The 16,248-nt window shown below is 42.8% G+C and overlaps 1 pseudogene; it reads left to right on the top strand.

Annotated features, from left to right (window-relative positions):
- The first annotated feature begins 14,219 nt into the window (after positions 1–14,219).
- Positions 14,220–15,576, top strand: LOC120878849 (annotated as a pseudogene).
- The last annotated feature ends 672 nt before the right edge of the window (positions 15,577–16,248 follow it).

The following is a 16,248-nucleotide window of genomic DNA, read 5'->3' as shown; positions in this document are numbered from 1 at the left end:
ATCATAAGTTTTTCTTTCTTCATCTCATAGTGGGATCCTTCCCAGCTAAGGATACTGGTCCCCTAGCTTCTCCCATAAATACTCATCCAGCCTGGCATAATGCAAAGGACATAGGCATTGGACAGACCTGGCTACAAATCCCAGAGCCAACTATTTCTAGATGTGTGAATGTGGGCATGTTACATAAAAATCTCTAAAATTCACTCACACCATTTATAACAGAAGAATAAAAACACAGTGCCTGGGTCAATCAAGGTAACAGCAGGATAACAATGACACCATAAAACTGGTAATTGATGAGAATTTAATACAAGGTCTATTGGAAAGACGTGGGCAGGGTCTAAAGGAGCCCGCAGCCTGGACCAGCTATGGCACTAGGCCTAAAGGGGCAGGGAGGTGCTGGGACCACAGTGTTGATGGATGCAGCCTGGCAGTGACCCAGAGAAATAAATACCCAGACTGGATCTCTTTTCACCTTCCATTCCATATCAAAGTCTCCCATGGACCAAACCCAACAGGAAGTTAATAGATAAAGGAGAAGGAAAGGGAAGGGTGAAGAGGAACTCTTTTTCAGGACGGGGGGGGTCATATGAATGTGATACACCCACATAACGTGCTCGGAGGGTTAAATAAAATAGTCAGGCTGTATGGGATGCGTGGTATCCGTGTGACAGCTCCTTCCTTTTCCCTTTTTGGCACTTAGTCTCATTCCTCTCCAGCTTCATCTCCTGTCTGTCTCCTCTTCTGTGGCTCCCTGACTCCCAGTCCAGTTCTTCCCGGAGAACTGGCTCCAGCTCTGTCTGCCCAACCTTTGCTAATCTACATCTGTTCTTGCCACACTTGACTTTCTTGAAGAATTGTTAATACAGTTCTTCACATTCACTTACCTGGAGGTCAGTGTGCCTCTCACTAAGCCCCCCTTTCCTGGCTACCCTAAAAACACCCACAGTTGAAATAAATGAGAAAACAAATAGCATCCTTATTAAAACTTGCATTTGCTCAGTGGACTCGGGACCTTGGCTAGTTTTAACTTGTTCAATCATCTGATTTTTAGGCCAGAAAAACTAGCACCAGCAAACAGAAGAAATCAAAGAAAGGGAAAGAAACCAAAGGATAAACCAAAGGAAAAGAGAAAGAAAAGGTGCATAAACGTGGCAGGAGTGATGGTCAAGGTTCCGACTAAGAGGAGAGAGAGGGACGAAGAAACAAACCCCAAATCCCAAGGACATTCACGAGCAAAAAAAAGGAATGTCCCAGTCCTTGACAAAAGGTAAAATTACATTCAGTGTTGTCTGGTTAAAGATGCAGAAAATAATATACAGTCCTAGCATATGATTTCTCACTGTAAAAATGATGAAAATCAAAATTGTATTGAACCTTGCAGAAGCATTACCTCAGTCACCTGGAAAATTCTCTCATGTGGCCTGCCTTATTCTGATGAGAGGAGATAATTAAAAAGTTAGTGTACTTTCTTAATACACTGAGTCACTGTCAATATACTGGATATATATTTATTCTATAAATTCTATAAAAAATATAGAATAAGCAATCTTGAGTTCAAATCCCAGGACTAAATAATATCAGTTAAATCAGAATATGGTTGTCTGAAAGTGAAGTTGCTCAGTCGTGTCCACCTCTTTGCAACCCCGTGGACTGTAGCCTACTGTTGGGGGCCAGCGTGAGGAACTCCGCCCAGGGCAAAGGTCATGAGGAAGGAGGCTTGGCATACGCAAAGGCGTGATCAAGCCTCAGGAAACCCCCTGTTCCCGAGCATCTACCCCAAAACCAGAGTCTGTTTTATGCTCTCCCCCATAACCGTTTCTCTCGGAGAAGGAGTAAGCATGCAGCTCCGAGGCAATAAAAATTCCTGGGCGTGACAAAGAGTGTTTCAGCTTACGGACTCCTCTGAAGGTTATCTAGCCCGCCTGTATAGGTTCCTCCGGCCACATGTGGTTGTTTACAGCCTCCCAACCTGAGAGGCACGAGATGTTTTAGACTTACTAAAGGCAAATTCTTTTGGGGAGTTAGAAATTATTAGTATAGTGGGTTGGTTAGGAATTATATTGGTGAAGGGTTTTTCATCTGTTGTGCCAATAATTGCTGCTAATTCCCTGCCCTGGGTGGGACAAGGAGGTCTCAGGTCAAACCTCTCTGCTGACAGACTAGCTTGTGTGACAGGATTATCCATACTCCTGCCACTAAACAGCACAGAGAGTTTTGGAGTATTTTGAGAGTCTTAATTAGCATAGGGCTTTTTCTTATCATTGAGTCAATGATTACCGCCAGGCCTCCATATCCTTAGGCACCTGGGAATATATTAATCAATGTATTTGGAATATAGAAAAGGAAATATAGTAGTTTTTGATGTTAGCAATACTAGACTTTTTGAGTTAATGGATTTTCTCTTTTGTAATAGATCACTGTGCTTTGTTATAAATCACTGTGTCTTTGTTACGTAAAAATGTAACTTTATCGCTATCTTAAGACTAAATAGATCTTAAAGGGAACATTGGTGAAAGGATTTTCATTTGTTGGGCTGATGTTTGCTGCTAAATCTTCATATTCCCTGCCCGTATAATGAATATAACTAACATATAGGAGAAATAAGTATTAACCTTTAAGATTAATCCTGTTAACCTTGGGTTAAATAAATTCCTTTCTTGATTGTAACTCACTACACCCTCACCCTATAGGAATGCAACTTTATCTGGAGGGTGGTGCCTGGTTTAAGAAAAAACACCCTTGGAAGAAATAAGGTTTTTGGTTATCAGAAAGAAAGGATCATAGAATGTCAGCAGGTCTCACTCATGGCCAGAAGATAATGTAATATCCCTAAGACCCCCCGCGTGACTCTGTATTCATCCCTATGTGTAACAAAAGGTATATAAGCAAACCCCAAAATAAAGAAATCGGATCAGTTTCCGGAAAGACTGATTCCACCATGTTGCTTCTTTCTTGCTCCCGTTTCTCTGGCTGAATTCAGCCTCTTTTCTCCACTAATTCTCCTACTACACTATCCGTTTCTAATCTCTCTATATATCTGTAATTAAATATGTATTTTTCCAAAGACGCCAACGCCGTCCCCCCACCTTCGAATCACCCTGGATCCACCGGGGCTGGACCCTGGCAGCCTACCAGGCTCCTCCGTCCATAGGATTCTCCATTCAAGAGTACTGGAGTGGATTGCCATTTCCTCCTAAGACTGGTCCAAACTGAAGAGCAGGATGAGGAAGAAAAGAAGATAAAATTTATTTTAAAAGGTCCCTTTGAGACTTTCCAGTGGTACCGAGGTGAAGAATCCACCTGCTAATGCAGGGAGCACGGGCTCAGTCCCTGGTCTGGGACGATCCTGCGGGCCATGGAGCAGCTGGAGTGCACGGGCCACAGCCTCAGAGCCTGTGCTGCAGAGCCCACGAGCCTCGATGCCTGGAGCCCGTGCCGCACCACAACTAGGGAAAGCCCGTATATGGCAGCGAAGGCTGGCACAGCCGAAAAAGTTAATGGATTAAAAAAACAACATGCCTAAGTCACCCCCACCATACACTAATTAATTTGAAAACCGATTATTGAAAGTCCCTAGCATCTAGAAGGTTTTCTGGCACATACACGCACTTACTTAGAACTGGGGCACTGGAGGTTCAAAGACAAGAATGGTGGGTCGCTGTTATCAAAAGTTCTTTGGAAAGCAGTGAGAAAGACTTTGAAATACTCCGTCCTTTTTCCCACCCAGAGTCCTGCATATCGCCCCATTTCTGCAAGCCTTGGATGCAAGGCCAACTGCAGGGCCCTTTGTTCCGCAATCCCTAGTCTTTAGAAGGCTTAGCTATTTATCAGCATCACCTAAGGGGTTATATCTGATTATTGCTGACCTGATTTATCCTTCTAATATGTGGTGAGTGCTTTTTATCAGTCACTTCTAAGTTGTATGATCATATTCAAAATTCATGAGATAATATTATGCCCTAGGAGATAATATTATTCCCATTTTACTGATCAGAAAGCTAAAGTTCAGATACATAACTAGAAATAAATTTTCAAATCACACAAGTAGAAAAAATGGAACAAAGATTCCAATCAAAATATCTGCTTTTCATATATTTTAGTGTTCATGGGCACAACAGAACAAACTAACTTTTGGAATTGGAAGCCAGGCATGGCCCTTGGTGTTTATACCAGACTTCTTAGATCTCTTCAGCTTATTCAAGTTCAGATGCCAAAAAAATGACTAAGAAAATTGTGACCTAGGAAGAGCTTAAGAAAGTATTTGCATCCAATCAGATCCCAAAGGTGGGAGCCTGATGCAATGGAAAGAACACTGCGGAGTTCAGACACCTGGTTCTTAGATCTGACTGTATCAGAACATGTTAATGGTGGTACAGCTAGTACTTCTTTTTTTAAGTTTTTCTTTTGACATGGATCATTTTAAAGTATTTCATGTGTTACAATATTGCTTCTGTTTTATATTTCGGCTTTTTGGCCACAAGGCATATGGGATCTTAGTTCTCCAACCAAGGGTCCAAGCCACCCTACCTGCATGCGAAGATGACGCCTTAATCGCTGGACCACCAGGGCAGTCCCATGACTGTTGCTGACTGTGCTTGTTAAGGAGCTCCCATGAGGTGGTGATGAGCGAGTCACCACAACCACATAATTAGCTACTTTATTTAGAAAAAGAATAAAAGAAAAGGTGCTCTTTAACATTAAAAAAAAAAAAAGATTTGATGGAAGAGGAAGTTTAGACCATTGGCTACAGTGAGTTTTCATCTATTTTCAGTTTTCATTTATCCTGGCCTTTTTTTTCTATTACTCACTAACAAGAATTGATAGAATCTAGTTCAACATTCTGCACCAACATGTATGCTTGGTATGATCACAGTATGGTAAAAACTAAATGATACATTTTTTAAAAAAACTAGAAGGGAAACACATGCAAATGTGAACATTGACTCTCACTGAGTGATAAGAACACAGATCACTTTTTTCTTTTCACAAGAGCAGTTTTTCATATGAGCACATATTATTTTCTTAGTGAAAAAATAACACATGCTCATTTTAAATCCTTTTAGTACTCACTCAAACATGTACCTTGAAGCAAACAGCAATGATGTAATTAAACAAGAAAATGGTATTTCAGAAAGTTCTTATCCTTAAATATATGATCCTTTTTTATGTACTTACAGATAAATCAAAAATGAGAGGGGAAATTATACTGATAAATGCAGCCATAAATCTTATAGCCATGGCTCTAATTCTGCAAGCACTGCGATGTGGGAGTGACACCAGCCCTTAGCTGTGAGAGCAGAGGCTCCATAGAATACCTCAGCATCGTCAAGTATCACAAACTCTTACACCCAGAACTGTGGCCGCAGAACAGAACAGTCAGCACGGGCTACGAGCCGCCCAGTGCACACATCTGAACGCCTGCTTCAGCCCGGGCTTCCTTCTGCGTTTGCTGAGCTGGGCAGCATCAAGTTGGAAGAGCTCATGTTTGAAAGCACCATGTATATTTTTCACTTTCTTAGAATATAGGAAGGTATTCACAATGCAATCATGGGGACCAAGTTCAAAGTGTACCCCCACCAGACACACACACACACACCCCATTGCTTTAATACTCAACATTAATTGATGCCCATCTTGTCAAAGTCTATCTGAAGTTCTTAATCTACTCACCACTCCTTCACCAACTTCAAATATTTGTTTAGTTTCCAGCTTAAGTCACTTTTCTAGGGGGAAAAAAAGAGTGCTTGGATTTAAACCCAATTGTCAAGTGTTCTGGACACTTACAGTGGCCTAAATAAACTCAACAGATAGGTAGTCACAGGCGACTGTGAACACATTTCAGGGAGACTGCTGCATTTGTAGACAATTTACCTTTCTGCAAATTAGTGACGACGCGTTAGTGATTTAGTGCTGGTTCACCATTGCATCACGAGACATTAGGGGGCTTCATAATCACTGGTCATTTTTTCCGTGTGACAATTAGTTTAGTATTTTCCTTCTAACCCTCGTCTTCTTCCTGATTGAGAATATTTCTCATTCGCATCACGAGACATTAGGGGGCTTCATAATCACTGGTCATTTTTTCCGTGTGACAATTAGTTTAGTATTTTCCTTCTAACCCTCGTCTTCTTCCTGATTGAGAATATTTCTCAACAACTGTTTTGAACAAAGCACTGTCATCTGCTGTAATAAAGAGAAAGCCTCCTAAGGGGACGTGAGACTTGTGAGGATCCTCTTTCAGAAGGTCTGTTTTCCTTGTTATTGCTACTGTCCACTCCTGTCATTTCCTAATAGGGACAATTAATATTACAAGACTTTTAAAAATGCATCTTATAATTTTATCATGTAATACCCATAGGATTACTACTAGGTATGTTTTATGATATAAAGATATTATAGATGCCTATATTTTTCTTCATTCTACAAACATGTGAAATGGTAGCAAGTTAAAACCCTAGAGGGTAAGGCTTGATCAATGAAAGATGGGAAACAAAAAGGAACCTTGTCTAAATGAATTCCAACTGATACTATGTATAAATATACATGGTCTATACATGTATATATATATAAATATATGTGGACTATACTGTCCATGGAATTCTCCAGGCCAGAATACTGGAGAGGGTAGCCTTTCCCTTCTCCAAGGGATCTTCCCAAGCCAGGGATCGAACCGGGGTCTCCAGCACTGCAGGTGGATTCTTTACCAGCTGAGCCACAGGGAAGCCTGTATGTGTAAAACGGATAACTAATAAGACCGTTTGCCTTTTCACAGGCTGAGCGCCGAAGAATTGGTGCTTTTGAACTGTGGCGTTGGAGAAGACTCTTGAGAGTCCCTTGGACTGCAAGGAGATCCAACCAGTCCATTCTGAAGGAGATCAACCCTGGGGTTTCTTTGGAAGGACTGATGCTGAAGCTGAAACTCCAGTACTTTGGCCACCTCATGCGAAGAGCTGACTCATTGGAAAAGACCCTGATGCTGAGAGGGATTGAGGGCAGGAGGAGATGGGGACGACAGAGGATGAGATGGCTGGATGGCATCACGGACTCGATGGACGTGGGTCTGAGTGAACTCCGGGAGTTGGTGATGGACAGGGAGGCCTGGCGTGCTGCAATTCATGGGGTCACAAAGAGTCGGACACGACTGAGCGACTGGACTGAACTGAACTAGACCATAGCACAGGGAACTCTATTCAGTGCCCAGTGGTGACCTCAATGGGAAGGAGTCCAAAAGGCCTACAGAGAGCTGATTTACTTGCTGCACAGTAGAAACTAGCACAGCATTGCAAAGCAACTAAACTCCATTAAAAATAATCTTTAAAGTAGAAAATAAATGTATTTCACAAATATGAAGTGAGCACCTACTATGTTTCAGGCATCATACCAGCTTAATGATAATTACATGAACATTTGAAGTAGACCACACCATCTTGTTTCTTTTTATGGCAAAAGGAAAAATTTTCTCCTTTATTCTAAAAGCTACTTAAAAGCTGACATTAGTGGGAATAAAAGAGTTTGCAGGCACAGTGCCTTTCAAAACAGCCGTTTCTCTTAATGATAGTAAGTCTTGGACATCTTGCTGGAAGCTACATGACTTGTTTAAAGTAAACCAGATCTCATCTTCCCATGATGATCATTTCAAGTGAGGACTAAATCTTAGCGATCAAGTGAATTACAAGGGCCAGAGACATTTCTAAAAACAATGAACCAGCACAGAGATGCAAATTTCCAATTTTTTATTTCAAAGTACTATTACCATAATTTCATATATAAAAATCTAACACTAGTATAAATTTAACACTGGTAAAAAGGAAATTATCTCAGAATTCTAAAATTCTGCTATAAACCTAATTTTTTTTTTTTTTACTTTATTTTACTTTACAATACTGTATTGGTTTTGCCATACATAAAAACCTCATTAAATATTAGTTTTCTCAAAAGTTGGAAGAACTCAGGGTCCCTTCTGTCCTCCTTTAGTAGTTCACGTTCTAGTTTATTCTTCACCCATTTATTCAAAAAACTATGCTGAGTGCCCAGCATAGGCTTGCTCTAGGCATTAATAGCGAAAGATGGAGATCTCTAAATACTGTCAAAGTATGATTTTCAAAAGCTGAAAACATGACTCACATGATCAATTTATGTTATTAATTAATATAGAAGGATCAACTTATTTGACCAGTTTAAGAGGGAATCAGCAGAATCATAAAATAGTATCAAATACCAACTGAGAATTTACAGGGATTAAAGAACACTGAAGTAAAATTGCTATGTTAGGTAGAAAGCAAACTGTCCTCTGCAGCGAAATTTTCTATTGGATAGAAATTTGCATTTCTACCAAACAAAAATCTGCTAAAAGGTACTATGACAGAGTTAAGGCCCTCATCCATCGAAAACAGAATATCGAATACAGGCATTTTCTCTTAGAATACCAAGAAGTCGTTGGGGGGCCTATTACTCCTGTGCCTGGAGGACACTGAGAGGACACGCAGTCCTCTTTGCCGTGTTTCTAAGTATCGGATAACGTTGGCTACTAAAAGCAGATTACATGGGCTGATTCATTACAACTATCCTTTCCCAGCTTCTGGAAAAGAGAAAGTTTAAAGAGATTACGTCCTCAGAATAAATACACACCTAGAACTTACATATGCCACTTTAATTCTCACACAACTGAGCAAAGCTGTTATCATCAAGCGAATTTTAAAGAACAAGTGTATGGATACCCAGGGGGAGAGGTGGGGCGTGGGGGATGAGCTGTGAGACAGGCTGGCGTGTGCACACTGCTGATACTGTGCATAAAATAGGTGAGTGGTGAGGGTTTCCTGTGTGCACAGAACTCTGCTCAGTGCTCCGTGGTGACCGAAAGGGGAAGGGTCCAAAAAAGCGGAGAGATACGCGCATGTGCAGCTGATACACTGTGCCGCGAAATGGAAACTAACACAGCGTTGTAAAGCAAGTACGCTTCAATAAAAATCGTTAAAAAAATAAAACAGATAGCCAACAAGGACCAACTAGAAACTCTACTGAATACTGTGTAAAAATCTAAACAGGTAAGGAATCTGAAAAAAGAAGGAAAATATGTATGTGTTAACCACTCAGTCGTGTCTGACTCTTTGCAAGTCCACGGACTGTATCCTGCCAAGCTCCTCTGTCCATGGAATTCTCCAGGCAAGAATACTGGAGTGGGTTGCTATTTCCTTCTCCAGGAATATGTGTATACGTTTAACTGAATCACTTTGCTGTACACCTAAGACTAATGTAACATTGAAATGAACTATAATCCAAAATTTTAAAGAAATTTAAAAAAAGAAGGAAAAATTGAGGCTGGATGCATTGAGCTCACATAGAAGGAGCCATTATTCCAAATCCGTACACGTCTGGTGGAACCTTCAAGCACTTTCCAGTAGGGCCATAAGCACACTCAAGAAATTCACAAATGCACTGAGCCATTCCCTCACTGGTTAATTCCTAGTCATTTATTGATCACCGCCTCCACACTCAGCATCTCAGGCCTGACCCTGAAGCAGGCTCTATCTTCACGCAGTTTCTGCCTCATCATTCAGGGGCTTCCCAGGTGGCGCTAGAGGTCAAGAACCCGCTTGCCAACGCAGGAGACAAGAGACTCGGGTACGAAAAGCCCTTAGAGGAGGGCATGGCAGCCCACTCCAGTACTCTTGCCTGGAAAATCCCAAGGACAGAGGAGCCTGGTGGGCTGCAGTCCATGGGGTTGCAAAGAGCTGGACACGACTGAAGCGACTGAGCAGGCACACACTCATCAGCTCACTTTCTAAGGGGCCCCACGCCTTCATTTCAGCCAGCTGTCACTCAAGCATCCCCCCCACCCAGCCACACGCACGCGCACACACGCACGCACACACACGCACGCACACACATACGTAAATTAACTGGCAGTCGTTCCTTCTGGAAGTGCGCCCCTCTTTCTGCCCCCCCAGCCCACAGACGCTGCCCCTTTCATCCTGCCGCCTGCCCTTTCCTGCTCCAGCTCATCTTTCCCTTCCAAAAGCCACCTCTTTCCCTGAGGTCAGAGCTGCCAGCTTTCCTTGTAAGTCAGACACTTTACACATTCTATGCAAAGGTTTCAGACGCCTGAACGGCCAGCAGCTGCTCTTCTGAAACCTGAGCCCAGAGCCCTTTCCAGCAGCTCCAGGAACGGCCCTCCCCTCTGGGCCAGGCTGGGGGGCACTTTCACGGAGAGCAGGCCTCTGAGGAGGCCTGTCTTTACTATGGTGTGTCACAGCTGCCTGGCCAGTGGGAGCATACTCTTGGTGGTTATCCCCAACAGATTAGGTCACTGGTCAAAAAAGAACCAAAAGTCCCCATTGTTGAAGGGCTTCAACAAACTTTAGCAAGAATGCAAACAGAAAGAGCATGTAGCTTTACAACTCATGGAGACTGTTCTCTACTTCCAGGGAAACTGGGGTAAAACTCACTCCCCACCTTTGAGCTACAGTGATGTGACTGCGCAGTGTTTAAACAGCAGACTCGTCTGTGTCTGCACTGCATGCTTAGTCGTGTTTCACGCTTTGCGACCCCATGGACCATAAGCCCTCCAGGCTCCTCTCTCCACAGGATTTCCCAGGCAAGAGTACTGGAGTGGGTTGCCATTTCCTTCTCCAGGGGCTCTTCCCGATACAGGGATCGAACTGAGGTCTTACAGTACCTGCATTGGCATGCGGATTCTTTACTACTTGAGCCTCTTGGAAAGCCAAAACAGCAAGCCACAAATCCTAATCTTTTAGACCTGTAAACACTCTACCAAAAAGAAGAAGAAAGAAAACAGTAGCTGTTGAGGTGATGGATATGTTAATTAGCTTGATTGTATTGATCTTTTCATAATGTGTACATATACAAAACATCAAGTTGTCCACCTTAAATATTTACATTGTTGTCAACTATAATTTAATAAAACTGGAAATAATTCCTATGTCTGCTTTTAGACGGAACTCCTCCAGATCTATAACATTCAAATCAGAGAAATCCGGTCAGAGCCCAAGGGAAGGGGGCTTCCTATCTTCTGTTCAACCAACCAGTCCACAGTTTAAGGCAACTCTGCTACCAAACACATTTTTCCTGGGGCACCAGTGAAATCCCTCAAACAAGAACCTAACTGTTTCTTTCTCCTGTTGCTCTGTTTCTGCAGAGGCGGCGTAAGTCGGTTTGGTATCCGCTGAAGTATGCACGCTCAGTCGCTCAGTCATGTCCGACTCTGCGGCCCCATGGACGGTAGCCCACCAGGCCCCTCTGTCCGTGGGATTCTCCAGGCAAGAGTACTGGAGCGGGTTGCCAAGCCCTCCTCCAGGGGATCTTCACAACCCAGCAATCAAACCTGTGTTTCCTGCGGCTTCTGCACTGCAGGCAGATTCTTTACCGCTGAGCCAACGGGGAAGCCCCCACTGAAGTCTGCTGCTGCTGCTAAGTCGCTTCAGTCGTGTCCGACTCCGTGCGACCCCAGAGACAGCAGCCCACCAGGCTCCCCCGTCCCTGGGATTCTCCAGGCAAGAACACTGGCGTGGGTTGCCATTTCCTTCTCCAATGCGTGAAAGTGAAATGTGAAAGTCAAGTCACTCAGGCGTGTCCAACTCTTCGTGACCCCGTGGACTGCAGCCCACCAGGCTCCTCCGCCCATTGGACTTTCCAGGCAAGAGGACTGGAGTGGGGTGCCATTGCCTTCCCCCCACTGAAGTATAACCCACTGCAAATACGTAAGCACAGTCTTCTCTAAATATTCTCAACCCTCAAGTGTTTGAAATGACGTAACAGTTACAGGTGAACTGTGAACCTGAACTAGATCCTGTACTTGTCTCTGTAAGTTCTCTCAGGCTCGGAAACAGGAAGCTCTAACCTGTGGGAAAAGGTATTTTTTACTTCCTCCAGAAGGACTAACGAACAGAGCCAGGCCGCTCTTATTATTCCCAGACCAAAGGCCAAGGGACAAATAGAGGCCCACACGCCATATAACAATGTATTTTAAAGGGACGCGCCACACGGACAGATGGTGGTTAGACTCTGTCCTGCGGGACTTCCCAGGCCATCCCTGGGTCAGACTCTGCACTTTCATTGCAGGGGTTTGGGTTGGATCCTGGTCAAGGAACTAAGATCCCACATGCTGTGCGGCACAGCTAATAAATAAATAAAAATTTTAGACATATGTGTTCTATCCTACTTCCTTGAAAAGTAAACCTTCATAATGACAAAACTGAAAAATATTTTTAATACCATTAGTTTTAAATGATCAAAAGTAAGTATAATGTCAAAGATAACTGAGTTTAATTCAAGTGACAGTTCTGTTGGTACACTGCTCATGTTAAAATGAGTTCTAAAGACATTCATAAATTATTATATTTTTCATAAAAATATGGCTTGCCTTTATTTCAGCACACTAATTACATTGTTAAAGATTTTTTGTATAATTTGGGTAAATTGACAGCAAAGCCAAATTAGACAAAACATTTTGAGTCATTGTAGTTCTTAGAATTAAATTCAATGTAGAGAAATTTCCCTCTTCTGAGGAAATAGCAATTAACATTGTCAATGAATTCTTGAAGCAAAACTTAGCTTCAGAAATTAACTATAATTTTACATATAATTTAAAACATTTTAATGTGATCACATCTAATAAATTATTAACACCAAAGATAGCTCAGTTGGTAAAGAATCCGCCTGCAATGCAGGAGACCCCGGTTCGATTCCTGGGCCCAGAAGACCCACCAGAGAAAGAATAGGCCACCCACTCCAGTATTCTCGGGCTGTCTTGGCGGCTCAGCTGGTAAAGAATCTGCCTGCAGTGCAGGAGACCCCGGTTCGATTCCTGGGCCCAGAAGACCCACCAGAGAAAGGATAGGCTGCCCACTCCAGTATTCTTGGGCTGTCTTGGTGGCTCAGCTGGTAAAGAATCTGCCTGCAGTGCAGGAGACCTGGGTTCAATCCCTGGGTTGAGAAGATCCCCTGGAGAAGGGAAAGGCTACCCACTCCAGCATTCTGGCCTGGAGAATTCCATGGGCTGTATAGTCCATGGGGTCACAAAGAGTTGGACACGACTGAGTGATTTTCACTTCACTTTCAATACAAAGATGTCATAAAATATCCTAATTTTATCACATAAACCACAGTGTGCTGTAAATTTAGCATTTCTGTATGAAACATTCAAGTTCATAAACCCATGTCTCATTTCTCTCTTCTGGTGAATCTCATATGTTAAACAACATTTAATGTTGTGCTTTAAGAGCATTTAGTCATTATTCTTAGCATGTATCTGAGAATAGTTATGACATCAGATTTGATACGTGTTTCATCGAGATGTCCCTCCACTCACTAGACCCAGAGAACATAGTCTCTGAATTGTTCCCAACATCATTTCTATGAGCATCACTGAGACCACTCTCCTAGTAACAAGTTCAGATGCTGCGCCTTACATGGCACACAAAATACTTCTGTATTTCAGGCGATATTCTCCTTTGCACACCTTTTTGCCTTACCTACCGTTTGGCGCCTTTATTTTAGGCCTTTCTGACTGATCTTTTAACTACTTAAATTACCTGTATACTTTTTGAGAATTTATTAAATTATATTAAATATTTGTGTAAAAATGAAACTTTCACAATCCCAGCTTCTGTATCAACCTAACTGCCAATGTAAAAAATCAATGTCATCCTCCATATTTATCACATCTAGACTGATGCTGTCAAATAGGGTTTTATGCAATGATGACAATGTTCTGCATTTGAACTGTGCCATATGGCAACCATGCTCCATACAAGGCTGTCAAACACTTGAATTGTGGTGAATGGGACAGAGAACCTGGATTTTTCATTTTGTTTAACTTCAATTTATTTAAATCGAAATAGCCACCATGTTGGATAGCATAGATCTTGACCAACGTATAAACAAACTAAAAAACAATATGAATTTATCACATTGCAAAATATTTCTCAGTTGGCACATTGAGCCAGTTAATGAATGCCTTCTTGTCCCTTCCTGGAAATTATATCTCCTTAAATCTATTGACTTTATGCTATCTGAGAAAAGCGATTTGTTAATTAGTTTGTCCTTCTTTTATTTATGAGTTCTGCCACTCAAATTATTTCCATGCGCTGACAGAGTATCTGTCTCCATGATCTTGTCCCACCCAGGACATGGAAGTGGAAAAGGTTTTTTTGCTTTTTTTTTTTTTTGTTAAAACCTTAGCTGTGTGGGTGTTGCAGAAAAAAAAAAAAAAATCTATTTCCTGCAACTTGCCCCCACTGGGTGTATACTGTTGCTAAGAAATACATGAAAGCTGCATATGAACAAGTGGACCTGATTGGTAAAAAAAACGCAGAAAACAGCAGTCACTGAGAGCGTCTGGCTATCGGGTGCCACTGGACTCAGGGCAACAGTTACTGGAGACGTGATGCGAGAGTACAGCGGTTTTCCAGGGAGCACTATCATATTTTCTGAAACAAAGAGAGAAGCCCGGAGTTGTTGCAGAATGTGGCTGTAAGCAGGATGCCCAGTCGTTACACGGAGACTTTCACAGAAGCAAAGGGAAGTCACCCTGAAAGGCTTTAGAAATGGAGGTGTTGGGGTTTTGCTTGCAACCAATGTTGCTGCATGTGGGTTAGATATCCCCAAGGCTGAGCTGGTTGTTCAACATTCTCCACTCTCCTACATTCATCATTCTGGGTGAACAGGTAGAGCGGGGAGGACCGGAGTTAGCATCTGCTTTTCCCAGCACAAAGAATACCAGTTAGCCCAAGCGGAGCAAAAAGTGGGAATCAGATTTAAACGAATAGGTGTTCCTTCTGCAACAGAGATAATAAAAGCTTCTAGCAAAGACGCCATCAGACTCTGGGACTCTGTGCCTCCCGCTGCCCTGGGTCACTTCCAGCAGTCAGCCGAGAAGCTGGCCCACTTCTCCAGGGCCATGTCGGTGGGCCAGCGCTGCTTGAGCAACTCAGAAGCGGGCTTTACGGCCGTGATCTTGCAGTGCTCGATTGAAATGGCAAACATTAGTTATGCTAGTGAAGGGAACGGCCTTTCTCAAAGGAGAGCAGGGTGTTTGCTTCAACATCCTTACTGCATCAGTGACAGAAGTGCAGGAAGAGTGGCGTGATTCTCGGCGCTGGCAGCTTTCTGGGGCCACAGAGCAACCAGAGCTAGAAGGTCCACGGGAAGGATATCGCAACTTCCGAGGAGAGCGGGAAGGCAACCGAGGCTTCAGGGAACGGCGCGAGGGCCACCGAGGTGTCAGGGGACAGCAGGAAAGAGCAGGAGCTTCAGAGGACAGTGATCAGGAGGGGCAACAAAAGTAACAGATTCCAAAACAAAGGCAGAAGCGGAGTTTTAATAAAGCATTTGGACAGTAATTTGAAGTAGACAATTTATTTGGCAAAAACAGAACTATGTTCAGCAATGTGGAACTGAACATTATTTTTCATACAAAGTTCAAAGCACATTGTATTTCCTTCCTGACCACTTGCCCAGTCCCCATCTCTTTGAGAGAGAAAAGCTTCATCTAAATTATTTCATCTGGTTGATGACTGTCATTTATAACTTTATTGCTACTTCTGTCTTGGGTATTCCTTTGGAAAAGGTGTAAGGATTTATTACACCTTTATTCTAATCCAATATTCTAAAGTACCATCTATAGATTATAAGACAAAGTCAAGCATGTATCTGCCAATACTTTTTAAGTTGACCTGTCTTAATACTTAGAAATATCTCTTAATAGGAGGCTTCCCTGGTGGCTCAGCTGGTAAAGACTCTCCTGCAATGCAGGATCCCTGGGTCGGGGAGATCCCCTGGAGAAGGAAATGGCACCCGCTCCAGTGTTCGTGCCTGGAGAATCCTGAGGACAGAGGAGCCTGGTGGGCTACAGTCTGTGGGGTTGCAAAGAGTCAGGCATGACGGAGCAACTGTCACTCGCACTCACTCGTGAGGGTGTGACACATAAGACCTTCTAAATCAGGGTCTTAGGCCAAAGGCTCTTCTTGTCCAAATGTGGGTAGAAAGGAAAGTCTTGAGCTGGAAAAAGAGGTGGGGAGAAGAGAAAAGAAAGTAGGGCATATACATTGGTTTCCCTACTCAGGATGCCCAGATGTGGAGAAACATGGTAGCTGGCATCATGGTAGTTAGCTAAATAAAGTTAGCACAGCTTTCTTTCCACGAAAATGTTCGGAGGGAGGAGATTAGAACTTTGCATAATCAACATTAAGTAAGTAGTAATTGATTAAATGAATCAATAAAGTCCGC

This window comes from Oryx dammah, unplaced genomic scaffold (assembly GCF_014754425.2).
Source record: "Oryx dammah isolate SB20612 unplaced genomic scaffold, SCBI_Odam_1.1 HiC_scaffold_19, whole genome shotgun sequence".
In the NCBI taxonomy this organism is placed as follows: Eukaryota; Metazoa; Chordata; class Mammalia; order Artiodactyla; family Bovidae; genus Oryx; species Oryx dammah.
The sequence above is the reverse complement of the archived record's forward strand: the minus strand, read 5'-3'. Positions and strand labels throughout refer to the sequence as shown.